This window comes from Oncorhynchus gorbuscha, unplaced genomic scaffold (genome assembly GCF_021184085.1).
Source record: "Oncorhynchus gorbuscha isolate QuinsamMale2020 ecotype Even-year unplaced genomic scaffold, OgorEven_v1.0 Un_scaffold_697, whole genome shotgun sequence".
Lineage (NCBI taxonomy): Eukaryota > Metazoa > Chordata > Actinopteri > Salmoniformes > Salmonidae > Oncorhynchus > Oncorhynchus gorbuscha.
Window position 1 is genome coordinate 315,493 of NW_025745771.1, and position 19,411 is coordinate 334,903.

A 19,411-nucleotide genomic window follows, 5' to 3' on the forward strand; every position below is an offset into this window, starting at 1 on the left:
CACAGTGCAGAATGCTGAATGAGGTTAAGCATGTCAGCTAAAGACATACAGAAATCTCTGGAACATGCTAACATACATCTCTGTTGACGAGTCTATAAAACGTAAACAACATCAAGGCGGTGGCCCGTTCCTGTAGGTTCATGCTCTACAACATCCGCAGAGTACGACCCTGCCTCACACAGGAAGCGGCGCAGGTCCTAATCCAGGCACTTGTCATCTCCCGTCTGGATTACTGCAACTCGCTGTTGGCTGGGCTCCCTGCCTGTGCCATTAAACCCCTTCAACTCATCCAGAACGCCGCAGCCCGTCTGGTGTTCAACCTTCCCAAGTTCTCTCACGTCACCCCGCTCCTCCGTTCTCTCCACTGGCTTCCAGTTGAAGCTCGCATCCGCTACAAGACCATGGTGCTTGCCTACGGAGCTGTGAGGGGAACGGCACCTCAGTACCTCCAGGCTCTGATCAGGCCCTACACCCAAACAAGGGCACTGCGTTCATCCACCTCTGGCCTGCTCGCCTCCCTACCACTGAGGAAGTACAGCTCCCGCTCAGCCCAGTCAAAGCTGTTCGCTGCTCTGGCCCCCAATGGTGGAACAAACTCCTCACGACGCCAGGTCAGCGGAGTCACCTGAAACCCCACCTCTTTAAGGAATACCTAGGATAGGATAAGTATTCCCCCCCCGCCCCTTTAAGATTTAGATGCACTATTGTAAAGTGACTGTTCCACTGGATGTCATAAGGTGAATGCACCAATTTGTAAGTCGCTCTGGATAAGAGCGTCTGCTAAATGACTTAAATGTAAATGTAAATGTAAAACACTATGTTCATGGGAGGACACCATGGAAGAATCCACTGCTGTCCAAAAAAACATTGCTGCATGTCTGAAGTTTGCAAAAGAGCACCTGGATGTTCCACAGCGCTACTGGCCAAATATTCTGTGGAGAGATGAAACTACAGTTGTGTTGTTTGGAAGGAACACACAACACTATATGTTGAGAACAAAAGGCACAGCACACCAACATCAAATCCTCATCACAACTGTAATGTATGGTGGAGGGAGGATCATGGGTTGGGGCTGCTTTGCTGCCTCAGGGCCTGTACAGTTTGCTATCATCGATGAAAAATGTATTCCCAAATTTATCAAGACATTTTGCAGGAGAATGTAAGTCTATCTGTCCGCCAATTAAAGCTCAACAGAAGATAGTGATGCAACAGGACATCAACCCAAAAGACAGAAGTAAATCAACAACAGAATGGCTTGAACAGAAGAAAATATGCCTTCTGGAGTGACCCAGTCAGAGTCCTGACCTTCTGGAGCGACCCAGTCAGAGTCCTGACCTTCTGGAGTGGCCCAGTCAGAGTCCTGACCTTCTGGAGTGGCCCAGTCAGAGTCCTGACCTTCTGGAGTGACCCAGTCAGAGTCCTGACCTTCTGGAGTGACCCAGTCAGAGTCCTGACCTTCTGGAGTGACCCAGTCAGAGTCCTGACCTTCTGGAATGGCCCAGTCAGAGTCCTGACCTTCTGGAGTGGCCCAGTCAGAGTCCTGACATTCTGGAGTGGCCCAGTCAGAGTCCTGACCTTCTGGAGTGGCCCAGTCAGAGTCCTGACCTTCTGGAGTCCTGACCTTCTGGCCCAGTCAGAGTCCTGACCTTCTGGAGTGGCCCAGTCAGAGTCTTGACCTTCTGGAGTGGCCCAGTCAGAGTCCTGACCTTCTGGAGTGACCCAGTCAGAGTCCTGACCTTCTGGAGTGGCCCAGTCAGAGTCCTGACCTTCTGGAGTGGCCCAGTCAGAGTCCTGACCTTCTGGAGTGGCCCAGTCAGAGTCCTGGCCTTCTGGAGTGGCCCAGTCAGAGTCTTGACCTTCTGGAGTGGCCCAGTCAGAGTCCTGACCTTCTGGAGTGGCCCAGTCAGAGTCCTGACCTTCTGGAGTGGCCCAGTCAGAGTCCTGACCTTCTGGAGTGGCCCAGTCAGAGTCCTGACCTTCTGGAGTGGCCCAGTCAGAGTCCTGACCTTCTGGAGTGGCCCAGTCAGAGTCCTGACCTTCTGGAGTGGACCAGTCAGAGTCCTGACTTCTTCTCAGAGTCCTGAGTGGCCCAGTCAGAGTCCTGACCTTCTCAGAGTCCTGACCTTCTGGTGGCCCAGTCAGAGTCCTGACCTTCTGGAGTGGCCCAGTCAGAGTCTTGACCTTCTGGAGTGGCCCAGTCAGAGTCCTGACCTTCTGGAGTGACCCAGTCAGAGTCCTGACCTTCTGGAGTGGCCCAGTCAGAGTCCTGACCTTCTGGAGTGGCCCAGTCAGAGTCCTGACCTTCTGGAGTGGCCCAGTCAGAGTCCTGACCTTCTGGAGTGGCCCAGTCAGAGTCTTGACCTTCTGGAGTGGCCCAGTCAGAGTCCTGACCTTCTGGAGTGGCCCAGTCAGAGTCCTGACCTTCTGGAGTGGCCCAGTCAGAGTCCTGACCTTCTGGAGTGGCCCAGTCAGAGTCCTGACCTTCTGGAGTGGCCCAGTCAGAGTCCTGACCTTCTGGAGTGGCCCAGTCAGAGTCCTGACCTTCTGGAGTGGACCAGTCAGAGTCCTGACCTTCTGGAGTGGCCCAGTCAGAGTCCTGACCTTCTGGAGTGGCCCAGTCAGAGTCCTGACCTTCTGGAATGGCCCAGTCAGAGTCCTGACCTTCTGGAGTGGCCCAGTCAGAGTCCTGACCTTCTGGAATGGCCCAGTCAGAGTCCTGACCTTCTGGAGTGACCCAGTCAGAGTCCTGACCTTCTGGAGTGACCCAGTCAGAGTCTTGACCTTCTGGAATGGCCCAGTCAGAGTCCTGACATTCTGGAGTGACCCAGTCAGAGTCCTGACCTTCTGGAGTGGCCCAGTCAGAGTCCTGACCTTCTGGAGTGACCCAGTCAGAGTCCTGACCTTCTGGAGTGGCCCAGTCAGAGTCCTGACCTTCCTGGAGTGGCCCAGTCAGAGTCCTGACCTTCTGGAGTGACCCAGTCAGAGTCTTGACCTTCTGGAATGGCCCAGTCAGAGTCCTGACCTTCTGGAGTGGCCCAGTCAGAGTCCTGACCTTCTGGAATGGCCCAGTCAGAGTCCTGACCTTCTGGAGTGGCCCAGTCAGAGTTCTGACCTTCTGGAATGGCCCAGTCAGAGTCCTGACCTTCTGGAGTGACCCAGTCAGAGTCCTGACCTTCTGGAGTGACCCAGTCAGAGTCTTGACCTTGGCCCTCAGAGTCCTGAATTCTGTGCCCAGTCAGAGTCCTGACCTTCTGGAGTGGCCCAGTCAGAGTCCTGACCTTCTGGAGTGACCCAGTCAGAGTCCTGACCTTCTGGAGTGGCCCAGTCAGAGTCCTGACCTTCCGGAGTGGCCCAGTCAGAGACCTGACCTTCTGGAGTGACCCAGTCAGAGTCTTGACCTTCTGGAATGGCCCAGTCAGAGTCCTGACCTTCTGGAGTGACCCAGTCAGAGTCTTGACCTTCTGGAGTGGCCCAGTCAGAGTCCTGACCTTCTGGAGTGGCCCAGTCAGAGTCCTGACCTTCTGGAATGGCCCAGTCAAAGTCCTGACCTTCTGGAGTGGCCCAGTCAGAGTCCTGACCTTCTGGAGTGGCCATGTCAGAGTCCTGACCTTCTGGAGTGGCCATGTCAGAGTCCTGACCTTCTGGAGTGGCCCAGTCAGAATCCTAATCTTCTGGAGTGGCCCTGTCAGGGTCCTGACTTTCTGGAGTGGCCCAGTCAGAGTCCTGACCTTCTGGAGTGGCCCTGTCAGAGTCCTGACCTTCTGGAGTGGCCCAGTCAGAGTCCTGATCTTCTGGAGTGGCCCTGTCAGAGTCCTGACCTTCTGGAGTGGCCCAGTCAGAGTCCTGACCTTCTGGAGTGGCCCTGTCAGAGTCCTGACCTCAACCTGAGTGGCCCAGTCAGAGTCCTGACCTCAACCCGATTTGAGATGCTGTGGCATGACCTCAAGAGATCAGTTCACACCTGACATCCCAAGAATATTGCTGAACTGAAACAGTTTTGTAAAGAGGAACGGTCCAAAATTCCTCGTGACCGTTATGCAGTTCTGATCCGCAACTACAGAAAATGTTTGGTTGAGGTTATTGCTGCCACAGGAGCGTCAGCATACGTTTCCCACAATGCACTGTGAATGTTTACACGGTGTGTTCAATAAAGACATGAAAACATATGATTGTTTGTGTGTTGTTAGTTTAATCAAGCAGACTGTGTTTGTCTGTTGTTGTGACTTAGATGAAGATCAGATACAATTTTAGGACCAATTTATGCAGAAAGCCAGATAATTCTAAAGGGTATCACAACCTTTTTCTTCCCACTGTACACGATATAGAGTGCTACATACATTAGGATGTCTTATGGACAGGCTGACTGGGATGTGGAAGAAACAGAAGCTTCAACAGGAAATACATTTGGTTTTATATTCTGCACATGTGTTTTTATTAAGGTTCAGAATAAGAATGTGAAAGTCCTTGAGTGGCCAAAGCCCACATTTTTGGAAAGACTTGAAGTGCTGTTCACCGCCACTCCCCATCTAACTTAACATACATAGCCTGAGACAAAATCTGCAGAGAAGAATGGGAGAAAATTCTTAAATCCAGATGTACAAAGCTGATACAGACATACCCAAGACAACTCAAAGCTGATACAGACATACCCAAGACAACTCAAAGCTGATACAGACATACCCAAGACAGCTCAAAGCTGATACAGACATACCCAAGACAACTCAGAGCTGATACAGACATACCCAAGACAAGTCAAAGCTGACACAGACATACCCAAGACAACTCTAAGCTGATACAGACATACCCAAGACAAGTCAAAGCTGATACAGACATACCCAAGACAACTCTAAGCTGATACAGACATACCCAAGACAACTCTAAGCTGATACAGACATACCCAAGACAACTCTAAGCTGATACAGACATACCCAAGACAACTCTAAGCTGATACAGACATACCCAAGACAACTCTAAGCTGATACAGACATACCCAAGACAAGTCAAAGCTGATACAGACATACCCAAGACAACTCTAAGCTGATACAGACATACCCAAGACAACTCTAAGCTGATACAGACATACCCAAGACAAGTCAAAGCTGATACAGACATACCCAAGACAACTCTAAGCTGATACAGACATACCCAAGACAACTCTAAGCTGATACAGACATACCCAAGACAAGTCAAAGCTGATACAGACATACCCAAGACAACTCTAAGCTGATACAGACATACCCAAGTCAAGTCAAAGCTGATACAGACATACCCAAGACAACTCTAAGCTGATACAGACATACCCAAGACAACTTAAGCTGATACAGACATACCCAAGACAACTCTAAGCTGATACAGACATACCCAAGACAACTCTAAGCTGATACAGACATACCCAAGACAAGTCAAAGCTGATACAGACATACCCAAGACAACTCTAAGCTGATACAGACATACCCAAGACAACTCTAAGCTGATACAGACATACCCAAGACAAGTCAAGTTTGTCTGCTTTGTTTTATTCAGCTGATACAGACATACCCAAGACAACTCTAAGCTGATACAGACATACCCAAGACAACTCTAAGCTGATACAGACATACCCAAGTCAAGTCAAAGCTGATACAGACATACCCAAGACAACTCTAAGCTGATACAGACATACCCAAGACAAGTCAAAGCTGATACAGACATACCCAAGACAACTCTAAGCTGATACAGACATACCCAAGACAACTCTAAGCTGATACAGACATACCCAAGACAACTCTAAGCTGATACAGACATACCCAAGACAACTCTAAGCTGTAAACGCCTACAAAGGTGGTTCTACATCCCAGAGTATTGACTGTGTGAATACTTTTTTTTAAAGAAGAATAATTTTACCCCCTTTTTCTCTTCCCAATTTCGAAGTATCCAATTGTTAGTCGCTACTATCTTGTCTCATCGCTACAACTCCTGTACGGGCCCAGATTCTCTGGTGGCACAGCTGGCGCTGCAGTGCCCTTAGCAGTGGTTACGTAAATGTGATGTTTCTGTATTTTCAATATATTAGCAAAAATTTATAAAATAATGTTTTCAATATTTCATTATGAGGTATTGTGTGTAGATGGGTGAAGAAAATGTTTTTATCAATTTTAAATGCAGGCTGTGACACAACAAGATGTGGAATAAGTCAAGGAGTATGAATGCTTTCTGAAGACAATGGATCTCATGATGCACAGTAAAGATCTTTTGACTCTCTGACATGCAATTGGCCAGAAGAAGAGCAGGAGAACTCCAAATAAAGGTCATGTCAGTCAGAAGTGATCTCATCAGTTTGTCTGCTTTGTTTTATTACAATGTTATAAATACAGAAATGAAGTCCGAAGTACACTTTACGAATCAGACAATCACAGACACAGAGCCACTAGTATACAACTAAATACATAGCTAACTTTCCAGTTGTTTATCTTAAAGAGGAAACAGGGAGAGGATGGAGAGAGAGAGAAAGAGGAGTGAGGAGGAGAGAGGGGAGTGAGGGGAGAGAGAGAGGAGTGAGGGGGAGAGAGAGGAGTGAGGGGAGAGAGAGAGGAGTGAGGGGGGAGAAAGGAGTGATGGGGAAAGAGAGGAGTGATGGGGAGAGAGAGGAGTGAGGGGAGAGAGAGAGGAGTGAGGGGAGAGAGAGGAGTGAGGGGAGAGAGGGGAGTGAGGGGAGAGAGGGGAGTGAGGGGAGAGAGAGAGGAGGGAGGGGAGAGAGGGGAGTGAGGGGAGAGAGAGGAGTGAGGGGAGAGAGGGAGTGAGGGGAGAGAGAGAGAGAGTGAGGGGGAGAGAGAGGAGTGAGGGGGAGAGAGAGAGGAGTGAGGGGGAGAGAGAGGAGTGGGGAGAGAGGGAGAGAGGGGAGAGAGGAGTGAGGGGGAGAGAGAGGAGTGAGGGAGAGAGAGGGGAGTGAGGGGGAAGAGAGGGAGTGAGGGGAGAGAGAGAGGAGGAGGGGGAGAGAGAGGAGTGAGGGGGAGAGAGAGGAGTGAGGGGAGAGAGAGAGGAGTGAGGGGAGAGAGAGGAGTGAGGGGGAGAGAGGGGAGTGAGGGGAGAGAGAGAGGAGTGAGGAGGGGAGAAAGGAGTGATGGGGAGAGAGAGGAGTGAGGGGGAGGAGGGGGGAGTGAGGGGGAGAGAGAGGAGTGAGGGGGAGAGAGGGGAGTGAGGGGAGGAGAGAGAGGAGTGAGGGGGAGAGAGGGGAGTGAGGGGAGAGAGAGGAGTGAGGGGAGAGAGGGGAGTGAGGGGAGAGAGAGAAGAGTGAGGGGAGAGAGAGGAGTGAGGGGAGAGAGAGAGGAGTGAGGGGAGAGAGAGAGGAGGGAGGAGGGGAGAGAGAGGAGTGAGGGGGAGAGAGAGGAGTGAGGGGAGAGAGAGAGGAGTGAGGGGGAGAGGGGAGTGAGGGGGGGAGAGAGAGGAGGAGAGGGGAGAGAGAGGGGTGAGGGGGAGAGAGAGGAGTGAGGGGGGAGAGGGGAGAGAGGGGAGAGAGAGAGAGGAGTGAGGGGGAGAGAGGGGAGTGAGGGGGAGAAAGGAGTGATGGGGAAAGAGAGGAGTGAGGGGGAGAGAGAGAGGAGTGAGGGGGAGAGAGAGAGGGGACAGAGAGACAGAGAGTGGTAGAGATGCGCGAGAGAGGAGAGACAGACATTTGAAATATCTAAATTATTTTGTAAGTGTAATGTTTACTGTTCATTTCTGATTGTTCATTTTGTTTATTGTCTATTTCACTTGCCTTAGCAATGTAAACAATGTGACTGTACAAAAGACGAGGTGAATCCAGGTGAATCCAGGTGAGTCCAGATGAAAGCTTTGATCCCTTATTGATGTCACCTGTTAAATCCACTTCTATCAGTGTAGATGAAGGGGAGGAGACGGGTTAAAGAAGGTTTTTAAAGTCTTGACACAACTGAGACATGGATTTGTGTACGTGAGCCATTCAGAGGGTGAACGGGCAAGACAAAAGGTGTACATGCCTTTAAACGGGGTGTGGTAGTAGGTGGTAGTAGGTGGTAGTAGGGGGTAGTAGGTGGTAGTAGGTGGTAGTAGGTGGTAGTAGGTACCTGGCGCACCAGTTTGAGTGTCCCAAGAACTGCAAAGCTGCTGGGGTTTTCCACGATCAACAGTTTTTGGTGTGTATCAAGAATGGTCCACCACCCAAAGGGCATCCAGCCAACTTGACACATCTGTGGGAAGCATTGGAGTCAACATGGGCCAGCATCCCTGTGGAACGCTTTCAACACCTTGTAGAGTCCCCGTGGAATGCTTTCAACACCTTGTAGAGTTCATGCCCCAACGAATTGAGGCTGTTCTAAGGGCAAAGGGGGGTGCAACTCAGTATAAGACATGTGTTGCTAATGTTTTGTACACTCAGTGTATGTTTCCCATGCCAATAAAGCCCTTCAAATTAAATTGAGAGAGACAGAGGGAGAGGTGTGAAACAGGGAAGGGACTCAGGGGCTATGCTAATTTGGTAGAGAGAAGACCTAACTCACTCCATTAAATTAATCAATACAGAAACATTTTACATTTGGCTAGAAATTCAAAAGGAAATGATCTTAACAGAAACAAATGTTCTCCTGTGTGCTACCTATACCCCCCATTAGAATCCCCATACTTTAATGAAGACAGCTTCTCCATCCTAGAGGGGGAAATCAATCATTTCCAGGCCCAGGGACATGTACTAGTCTGTGGTGACCTAAATGCCAGAACTGGACAAAAACCTGACACCCTCAGCACACAGGGAGACAAACACCTACCTTGAGATGACATCATTCCCTCCCACATATGCCCCACTAGGCACAACTACGACAACATAACCATCAAAAACGGGTCACAACTCCTGCAGCTCTGTCGCACGCTGGGTATGTACATAGTCAATGGTGGGCTTTGAGGGGTATCCTATGGTAGGTACACCTATAGCTCATCTCTTGGCAGTAGTACTGTAGACTACTTTATCACTGACCTCAACCCAGAGTGTCTCAGAGTCAGCCCACGGACACCCCTATCAGACCACAGCAAAATCACAGTGTAGTTGAACAGAGCAATAATACTTCATCATGAGGCATCAAAGCCCAAGGAACTGAGTAATATTAAGAAATGGAAGGAATGTAGTTTGGAAACCTACCAAAAAAACAATTAGGCAACAACAAATTCAATCCATTTTAGACAACTTCCTGGACAAATCGTTCCACTGTAATTTGTATTTATTTATTTTATTTCACCTTTATTTAACCAGGTAGTAGATCATCCTTTATTTAACCAGGTAGACCAGATCACCTTTATTTAACCAGGTAGACCAGATCACCTTTATTTAACCAGGTAGATCAGATCACCTTTATTTAACCAGGTAGATCAGATCACCTTTATTTAACCAGGTAGACCAGATCACCTTTATTTAACCAGGTAGACCAGATCACCTTTATTTAACCAGGTAGACCAGATCACCTTTATTTAACCAGGTAGACCAGATCACCTTTATTTAACCAGGTAGACCAGATCACCTTTATTTAACCAGGTAGACCAGATCACCTTTAACCAGGTAGACCAGATTTAACCAGGTAGACCAGATCACCTTTATTTAACCCAGATCACCTTTATTTAACCAGGTAGACCAGATCACCTTTATTTAACCAGGTAGACCAGATCACCTTTATTTAACCAGGTAGACCAGATCACCTTTACCAGATTAACCAGGTAGACCAGATCACCTTTATTTAACCAGGTAGACCAGATCACCTTTATTTAACCAGGTAGACCAGATCACCTTTATTTAACCATCACCTTTATTTAACCAGGTAGACCAGATCACCTTTATTTAACCAGGTAGACCAGATCACCTTTATTTAACCAGGTAGACCAGATCACCTTTATTTAACCAGGTAGACCAGATCACCTTTATTTAACCAGGTAGACCAGATCACCTTTATTTAACCAGGTAGACCAGATCACCTTTATTTAACCAGGTAGACCAGATCACCTTTATTTAACCAGGTAGACCAGATCACCTTTATTTAACCAGGTAGACCAGATCACCTTTATTTAACCAGGTAGACCAGATCACCTTTATTTAACCAGGTAGACCAGATCACCTTTATTTAACCAGGTAGACCAGATCACCTTTATTTAACCAGGTAGACCAGATCACCTTTATTTAACCAGGTAGACCAGATCACCTTTATTTAACCAGGTAGACCAGATCACCTTTATTTAACCAGGTAGACCAGATCACCTTTATTTAACCTTTATTTAACCAGGTAGACCAGATCACCTTTATTTAACCAGGTAGACCAGATCACCTTTATTTAACCAGGTAGACCAGATCACCTTTATTTAACCAGGTAGACCAGATCACCTTTATTTATCACCAGGTAGACCAGATCACCTTTATTTAACCAGGTAGACCAGATCACCTTTATTTAACCAGGTAGACCAGATCACCTTTATTTAACCAGGTAGACCAGATCACCTTTATCACCAGATCACCTTTATTTAACCAGGTAGACCAGATCACCTTTATTTAACCAGGTAGACCAGATCACCTTTATTTAACCAGGTAGACCAGATCACCTTTATTTTAACCAGGTAGACCAGATCACCTTTATTTAACCAGGTAGACCAGATCACCTTTATTTAACCAGGTAGACCAGATCACCTTTATTTAACCAGGTAGACCAGATCACCTTTATTTAACCAGGTAGACCAGATCACCTTTATTTAACCAGGTAGACCAGATCACCTTTATTTAACCAGGTAGACCAGATCACCTTTATTTAACCAGGTAGACCAGATCACCTTTATTTAACCAGGTAGACCAGATCACCTTTATTTAACCAGGATCACCTTTATTTAGACCAGATCACCTTTATTTAACCAGGTAGACCAGATCACCTTTTATTTAACCAGGTAGACCAGATCACCTTTATTTAACCAGGTAGACCAGATCACCTTTATTTAACCAGGTAGACCAGATCACCTTTATTTAACCAGGTAACCAGGTAGACCAGATCACCTTTATTTAACCAGGTAGACCAGATCACCTTTATTTAACCAGGTAGACCAGATCACCTTTATTTAACCAGGTAGACCAGATCACCTTTATTTAACCAGGTAGACCAGATCACCTTTATTTAACCAGGTAGACCAGATCACCTTTATTTAACCAGGTAGACCAGATCACCTTTATTTAACCAGGTAGACCAGATCACCTTTATTTAACCAGGTAGACCAGATCACCTTTATTTAACCAGGTAGACCAGATCACCTTTATTTAACCAGGTAGACCAGATCACCTTTATTTAACCAGACCAGATCACCTTTATTTAACCAGATCACCTTTATTTAACCAGGTAGACCAGATCACCTTTATTTAACCAGGTAGACCAGATCACCTTTATTTCACCCTTTATTTAACCAGGTAGACCAGATCACCTTTATTTAACCAGGTAGACCAGATCACCTTTATTTAACCAGGTAGACCAGATCACCTTTATTTAACCAGGTAGACCAGATCACCTTTATTTAACCAGGTAGACCAGATCACCTTTATTTAACCAGGTAGACCAGATCACCTTTATTTAACCAGGTAGACCAGATCACCTTTATTTAACCAGGTAGACCAGATCACCTTTATTTAACCAGGTAGACCAGATCACCTTTATTTAACCAGGTAGACCAGATCACCTTTATTTAACCAGGTAGACCAGATCACCTTTATTTAACCAGGTAGACCAGATCACCTTTATTTAACCAGGTAGACCAGATCACCTTTATTTAACCAGGTAGACCAGATCACCTTTATTTAACCAGGTAGACCAGATCACCTTTATTTAACCAGGTAGACCAGATCACCTTTATTTAACCAGGTAGACCAGATCACCTTTATTTAACCAGGTAGACCAGATCACCTTTATTTAACCAGGTAGACCAGATCACCTTTATTTAACCAGGTAGACCAGATCACCTTTATTTAACCAGGATCACCTTTATTTAACCAGGACCAGATCACCTTTATTTAACCAGATCACCTTTATTTAACCAGGTAGACCAGATCACCTTTATTTAACCAGGTAGACCAGATCACCTTTATTTAACCAGGTAGACCAGATCACCTTTATTTAACCAGGTAGACCAGATCACCTTTATTTAACCAGGTAGACCAGATCACCTTTATTTAACCAGGTAGACCAGATCACCTTTATTTAACCAGGTAGACCAGATCACCTTTATTTAACCAGGTAGACCAGATCACCTTTATTTAACCAGGTAGACCAGATCACCTTTATTTAACCAGGTAGACCAGATCACCTTTATTTAACCAGGTAGACCAGATCACCTTTATTTAACCAGGTAGACCAGATCACCTTTATTTAACCAGGTAGACCAGATCACCTTTATTTAACCAACCAGGTAGACCAGTATTTAACCAGATCACCTTTATTTAACCAGGTAGACCAGATCACCTTTATTTAACCAGGTAGACCAGATCACCTTTATTTAACCAGGTAGACCAGATCACCTTTATTTAACCACAGATCACCTTTATTTAACCAGACCAGATCACCTTTATTTAACCAGGTAGACCAGATCACCTTTATTTAACCCAGATCACCTTTATTTAACCAGGTAGAGGCCAGATCACCTTTATTTAACCAGGTAGACCAGATCACCTTTATTTAACCAGGTAGACCAGATCACCTTTATTTAACCAGGTAGACCAGATCACCTTTATTTAACCAGGTAGACCAGATCACCTTTATTTAACCAGGTAGACCAGATCACCTTTATTTAACCAGGTAGACCAGATCACCTTTATTTAACCAGGTAGACCAGATCACCTTTATTTAACCAGGTAGACCAGATCACCTTTATTTAACCAGGTAGACCAGATCACCTTTATTTAACCAGGTAGACCAGATCACCTTTATTTTTAACCAGGTAGACCAGATCACCTTTATTTAACCAGGTAGACCAGATCACCTTTATTTAACCAGGTAGACCAGATCACCTTTATTTAACCAGGTAGACCAGATCACCTTTATTTAACCAGGTAGACCAGATCACCTTTATTTAACCAGGTAGACCAGATCACCTTTATTTAACCAGGTAGACCAGATCACCTTTATTTAACCAGGTAGACCAGATCACCTTTATTTAACCAGGTAGACCAGATCACCTTTATTTAACCAGGTAGGTAGACCAGATCACCTTTATTTAACCAGGTAGACCAGATCACCTTTATTTAACCAGGTATTTAACCAGGACCAGATCACCTTTATTTAACCAGGTAGACCAGATCACCTTTATTTAACCAGGTAGACCAGATCACCTTTATTTAACCAGGTAGACCAGATCACCTTTATTTAACCAGGTAGACCAGATCACCTTTATTTAACCAGGTAGACCAGATCACCTTTATTTAACCAGGTCCAGATCACCAGATCACCTCTATCTAACCAGGTAGACCAGATCACCTTTATTTAACCAGGTTAGGCCAGTTGAGACCAAGTTCTCATTTACAACTGCAACCTGGCCAATATAAAGCAAAGCAGTGCGACTCAAACAACAACAACAAAGTTACACATGGAATAAACAAACGTACAGTCAATAATACAATAGAAAGTGTATATATACAGTGTGTGGTAATGAGGTGAGATAAGGGAGGTAAGGCAATAAATAGGCCATGGTGGCGAAGTAAATACAATATAGCAATTAAACACTAGAGTGATAGAAGGTGAATGTGCAAGTAGAAATACTGGGGTGCAAAGGAGCAAAATAAATAAATAACGGTATGGGGATGAGGTAGTTGGATGGGCTGTTTACAGATGGGCTGTGTACAGGTGCAGTGGTCTGTGAGCTGCTCTGACAGCTGGAGCTTAAAGTTAGTGAGGGAGATATGATCCTCCAGCTTCAGTGATTTTTATAGTTTGTTCCAGTCATTGGCAGCAGAGAACTGGAAGGAAAGACGACCAAAAGAGGAATTTGCTTTGGGGGTGACCAGTGAAATATACCTGCTGGAGTGCATGCTATGAGTGGGTGCTGCTATGGTGACCAGTGAGCTGAGATAAGGCAGGGTTTTACCTAGCAAAGACTTGTAGATGACCTGGAGCCAGTGGGTTTGGCGACAAGTATGAACCGAGGGCCAGCCAACAAGAGCGTACAGCGTAATAGCGAAGGTGTGAACTTAGCAGTAGAAAATCTTAACAGTATATTTGACCTCTCAGCTTCCCTATCAAATCTAAAAATCTCAAATAGAAAACCGAAGAAAATGAACAACAATGGACAAATGGTTTGATGAAGAATGCAAAAACCCAAAAAAGATATTGAGAAACCTGTCCAACCAAAAAATATAGAGACCCGGAAACACTGAGTCTACGCCTTCTCTATGGTGAATCACTAAAACAATACAGAAATACACTACGGAAAAAGAAGGAACAGCATGTCAGAAATTAGCTCAATGTAATTGAAGAATCGATAGACTCTAACCACTTCTGGGGAAAATTGGAAAACACTAAACAAACAACAACACAAATAATTATCTATCCAAAATGGAGATGTATGGGTAAACCACTTCTCCAATCTTTTTGGTTCTATAACAAAGAACAAACAGCAAAAACATATACATGATCAAATACAAAGTTTAGAATCAACTATTAAAGACTACCAGAACCCACTGGATTCCAGAACCCACTTGATTCCAGAACCTGCTGGATTCTCCAATTACCTTGAATGAGCTACAGAACAAAATAAAAACCCTTCAACCCAAAAAGGCCTGTGGTGTCGATGGTATCCTTAATGAAATGATCAAATATACAGACAACAAATTCCAATTCGCTACACTAAAACTCCTTAACATCCTCCTCAGCTCTGGCATCTTCCCCAATATTTGGAACCAAGGACTGATCACCCCAATCCACAAAAGTGGTGACAAATTTGACCCCAATAACTACTGTGGGATTTGAGTCAACAGCAGCCTTGGGAAAATCCTCTGCATTATCATTAACAGCAGACCTGTACATTTCCTCAATGAAAGCAATGTACTGAGCAAATGTCAAAAAAAATGTTTAACCAAATTATCATATGACAGACCACGTATTCACCCTGCACACCCAAATTGACAAACAAACAAACCAAAACAAAGGCAAAGTCTTCACATGCTTTGTTGATTTAAAAATGCTTCGACTCAATTTGGCATGAGGGAAAGTGGTGTTGGGGGAAAAACATACAACATTATAAAATCCATTTACACAAACAACAAGTGTGCGGTTAAAATTGGCAAAAAACACACACATTTCTTCACACAGGGTCGTGGGGTTAGACAGGGATGCAGCTTAAGCCCCACCCTCTTCAACATATATATCAACGAATTGGCGAGGGCACTAGAACAGTCTGCAGCACCCGGCCTCACCCTACTAGAATGTGAAGTCAAATGTCTACTGTTTGCTGATGATCTGGTGCTTCTGTCCCCAACTAAGGAGGGCCTACAGCAGCACCTAGATCTTCTGTACAGATTCTATCAGACCTGGACCCTGACAGGAAATCCCAATAAGACCAAAATAACGGTGTTCCCAAAAAGGTCCAGTCGCCAGGAGCACAAATACAAATTCCATCTAGACACTGTTGCCCTAGAGCACACAACAAACTACAGGTAACTTCGAGAAAGCTGTGAACGATCTGAGAGACAAGGCAAGAAGGGCATTCTATGCCATCAAAAGGAACATAAAATTCAACATACCAATTAGGATCTGGCTAAAAATACTTGAATCAGTCATAGAGCCCATTGCCCTTTATGGTTGTGAGGTCTGGGGTCCGCTCACCAACCAAGAATTCACAAAATGGGACAAACACCAAATTGAGACTCTGCATGCAGAATTCGGCAAAAAATATCCTCTGTGTACAACGTAGAACACCAAATAATGCCTGCAGAGCAGAATTAGGCCGATAACAGCTAATGATCAAAATCCAGAAAAGAGATGTTAAATTCTACAACCATCTAAAAGGAAGTGATTCCCAAACCTTCCATGAACCTGGAGAAGAGTCCCCTAAACACGCTGGTCCTGGGGCTCTGTTCACAAACACAAACACGCCCCACAGAGCCCCAGGACAGCAACACAATTAGACCCAACCAAATCATGAGAACAAAAAGATAATTACTTGACACATTGGAAAGAATTAACAAAAAAACAGAGCAAACTGGAATGATATTTGGCCCTAAACAGAGAGTACTCAGTGGCAGAATACCTGACCACTGTGACTGACCCAAATTTAAGGAAATTTTTGACTATGTACAGACTCAGTGAGCATAGCCTTGCTATTGAGAAAGGCCGCCGTAGACAGACCTGGCTCTCAGGAGAAGACAGGCTTTGTTCACACTGCCCACAAAATGAGGTGGAAACTGAGCTGCACTTCCCAACCTCCTGCCCAATGTATGACCATATTAGAGACATATTTCCCTCAGATTACACAGATCCACAAAGAATTTGAAAACAAACCCGGTTTTGATAAACTCCCATATCTACTGGGTGAAATTCCACAGTGTGACATCACAGCAGCAAGATGTGTGACCTGTTGCCACAAGAAAAGGTCAACCAGTGAAGAATAAACACCATTGTAAATACAACCCATATTTATGTTGATTTATTTTCCCTTTTGTACTTTAACCATTTGCACATCGTTACAACACTGTATATAGACATATAATATGACATTTGTAATGTCTTTGTGTAATGTTGACTGTTAATTTGTATTGATTATTTCACTTTTGTATATTATCTACTTCACTAGCTTTGGCAATGTTAACATATGTTTCCCCTACCAATAAAGCCCCTTGAATTGAATTGAATTGAGAGAAAGGTAGAGAGAGAGAGAGCGAGGGAGAGAGAGAGAGGGAGAGAGAGAGGGAGAGAGAGAGAGAGAGAGCGAGGGAGAGAGAGAGAGGGAGAGAGAGAGGGAGAGAGAGAGAACACACGCTGCTCTTCCCCTGTCCCTGTATCCCTGTCTCTTTAAGAGCCTGCAGGAGGAGGGAGGGAGAGAAAGAGAACACACGCTGCTCTTCCCCTGTCCCTGTATCCCTGTCTCTTTAAGAGCCTGCCGGAGGAGGGGGTGAGACAGGGAGCGTGTGGGGGAGGGGTATTGGATGGGGTGGACCAGTCCTTCAGTAATGAGCAGATTTTAGAGCGAGAGAGAGAGAGAGAAAGCAAGGGAGAGAAGAGATCGAGAGACCAACATCATATGACTTGTGGGAAACTGGATATATTAATGACCCAGACATAAGGGGGTTGAGCTCTAAATACAGAAGATTAAGAGGAAAGGAAGACAATCATTATATATATATTTTGTTGTTGCATCAACCCTCCTCCCATGTTGTTCAGGAGAGAATGCAGCTCCATCGCTACAGCGCTGCAGGAGCACAGTGAGGAGGAGGAGGAGGAAGGAGAGAACAAGACAGAAGAAGAGGGGAGCAAAGGGGAATACACAGTCCGTTAGGTCGTCTGAGGTGTGTGTGTTCAGTGTGTGTGTGTGTGTGTGTGTTTACGGATGTGTGTGTTCGGATGTTTCCAGCCCATTCTATAGCTATAGCCCATCTCTGTTTATTTCTGGGGCGTACTGGTGAGGATCTCTCTCCCGATCTCTCCCTCCCGTCTCTATCCTCTCTCCCTCTCCCGTCTCTATCCTCTCTCCCTCTCCCGTCTCTATCCTCTCTCCCTCTCCGGTCTCTATCCTCCCTCTCCCATCTCTATCCTCTCTCCCGTCTCTATCCTCTCTCCCTCTCCCGTCTCTATCCTCTCTCCCTCTCCCGTCTCTATCCTCTCCCTCCCGTCTCTATCCTCTCTCTCCCTCTCCCGTCTCTATCCTCTCTCCCTCTCCCGTCTCTATCCTCTCTCCCTCTCCCGTCTCTATCCTCTCTCCCTCTCCCATCTCTATCTCCTCTCTCCCTCTCCCGTCTCTATCCTCTCTCCATTTCTGTGTGCCAGTACGGCACAGCTAGACGGGTGGTGGTGGTATGTCTGATTGAGCTCGCTGTGGCACTGCTGCCGTCAGGGCCTCTGGGACTATTAGAAAAGCCTGGGCCTAGCCTGTCTGGAGTGCCCCAGCCAACGGAGAGGTGAGTGGGTTAGTGCCATCCCAGCTGGCGAGGAGGGTGGAGGAGGAGGAGGAGGGTGGAGGAGGAGGAGGAGGAGGAGGAGGAGGAGGAGAGGAGGAGGAGCGCATACAGCCGTGGGAAGCAGAATGCTCGGCCGGCAGTAGCATCTAGCATCCTTAACGTCGCGCCAGGTCCAGACCGAGATCCAGACCCTGCCACCTCCATTGACAGACAGATGAAACCTCTCTCTCCGTCCCAGGTGATGTTCTCTGGACCAAGCCCTGATTTGTACAAGACGGGGAACCTGTTTTTGATTCCATTATCATTAAAAAAACAACAACAAGAAGGTAAAGGGAAATACTAGGAGATCTAAACCTCCATGATTCTATCTCCATCTTCGCCTCCCGGCCCTGATCTTTCTGTGTAAATCTGATTTACTCTTCTTGACGTTCTGAGGATTTTGCCTAAACCTGTTTCATGCATGTCCACTGGAGGCAGGTTTGACTTTGATGACGGGGGGTCGTACTGTGGAGGGTGGGAGCAGGGCAAGGCCCATGGCCGGGGGGTCTGCACAGGGCCACAGGGTCAGGGGGAGTACGCCGGGGCCTGGAGCCACGGCTTCGAGGTCCTGGGCGTCTACACCTGGCCCAGCGGGAATAGTTACCAGGGCACGTGGGCGCAGGGGAAACGCCACGGCGTCGGCGTGGAGAGCAAGGGCCGCTGGGACTACAGGGGGGAGTGGACGCAGGGCTTCAAGGGACGCTACGGCCAACTGGAGAGCACGGTCAGCGGGGCCCGTTACGAAGGGACCTGGAGCAACGGCCTGCAGGATGGATACGGGACTGAGACGTACTCTGATGGAGGTAAGGAAGGGACACAGCAAGCCATCACGCTGAGGTTGCTCTTTACTATGCATCACACTTGTATTCATTCTATGTTGGTGTTAAGCCACTATAAAACAGGTGCTATAAGGGTCACTCTACCCTCTCCTTATCCTGTACCTCTCATCCTCCTTTCAACCCTCATCCCATTGTATTCTGTTCTCTCCATCTCTCTTCATACAGTATCTCTACCTACCTCCCCTTGTATCTGAAATGGTTATCCCATATCTGAGAACTATTTCAGCTGGGATTGATAACAATATACAGGTCACCTCCCCAGTCGGCAGTAATAGGTCTGAAACATGCAGAGAATCAGATATGAGCCCCTGCAGACTGGCACTAGATCCTAGAGAACATTCAGGACTCTGTCTGGATCTGGGCTAGCTGAATCAGAGAGGAGCCCTGGAGACTGGCACTAGATCCTAGAGAACATTCAGGACTCTGTCTG

The 19,411-nt window shown here is 46.3% G+C and overlaps 1 pseudogene; it reads left to right on the top strand.

Annotated features, from left to right (window-relative positions):
• Positions 1–17,934: 17,934 nt before the first annotated feature.
• Positions 17,935–19,411, top strand: part of LOC124019855 — a 33,794-nt pseudogene continuing 32,317 nt past the window's right edge.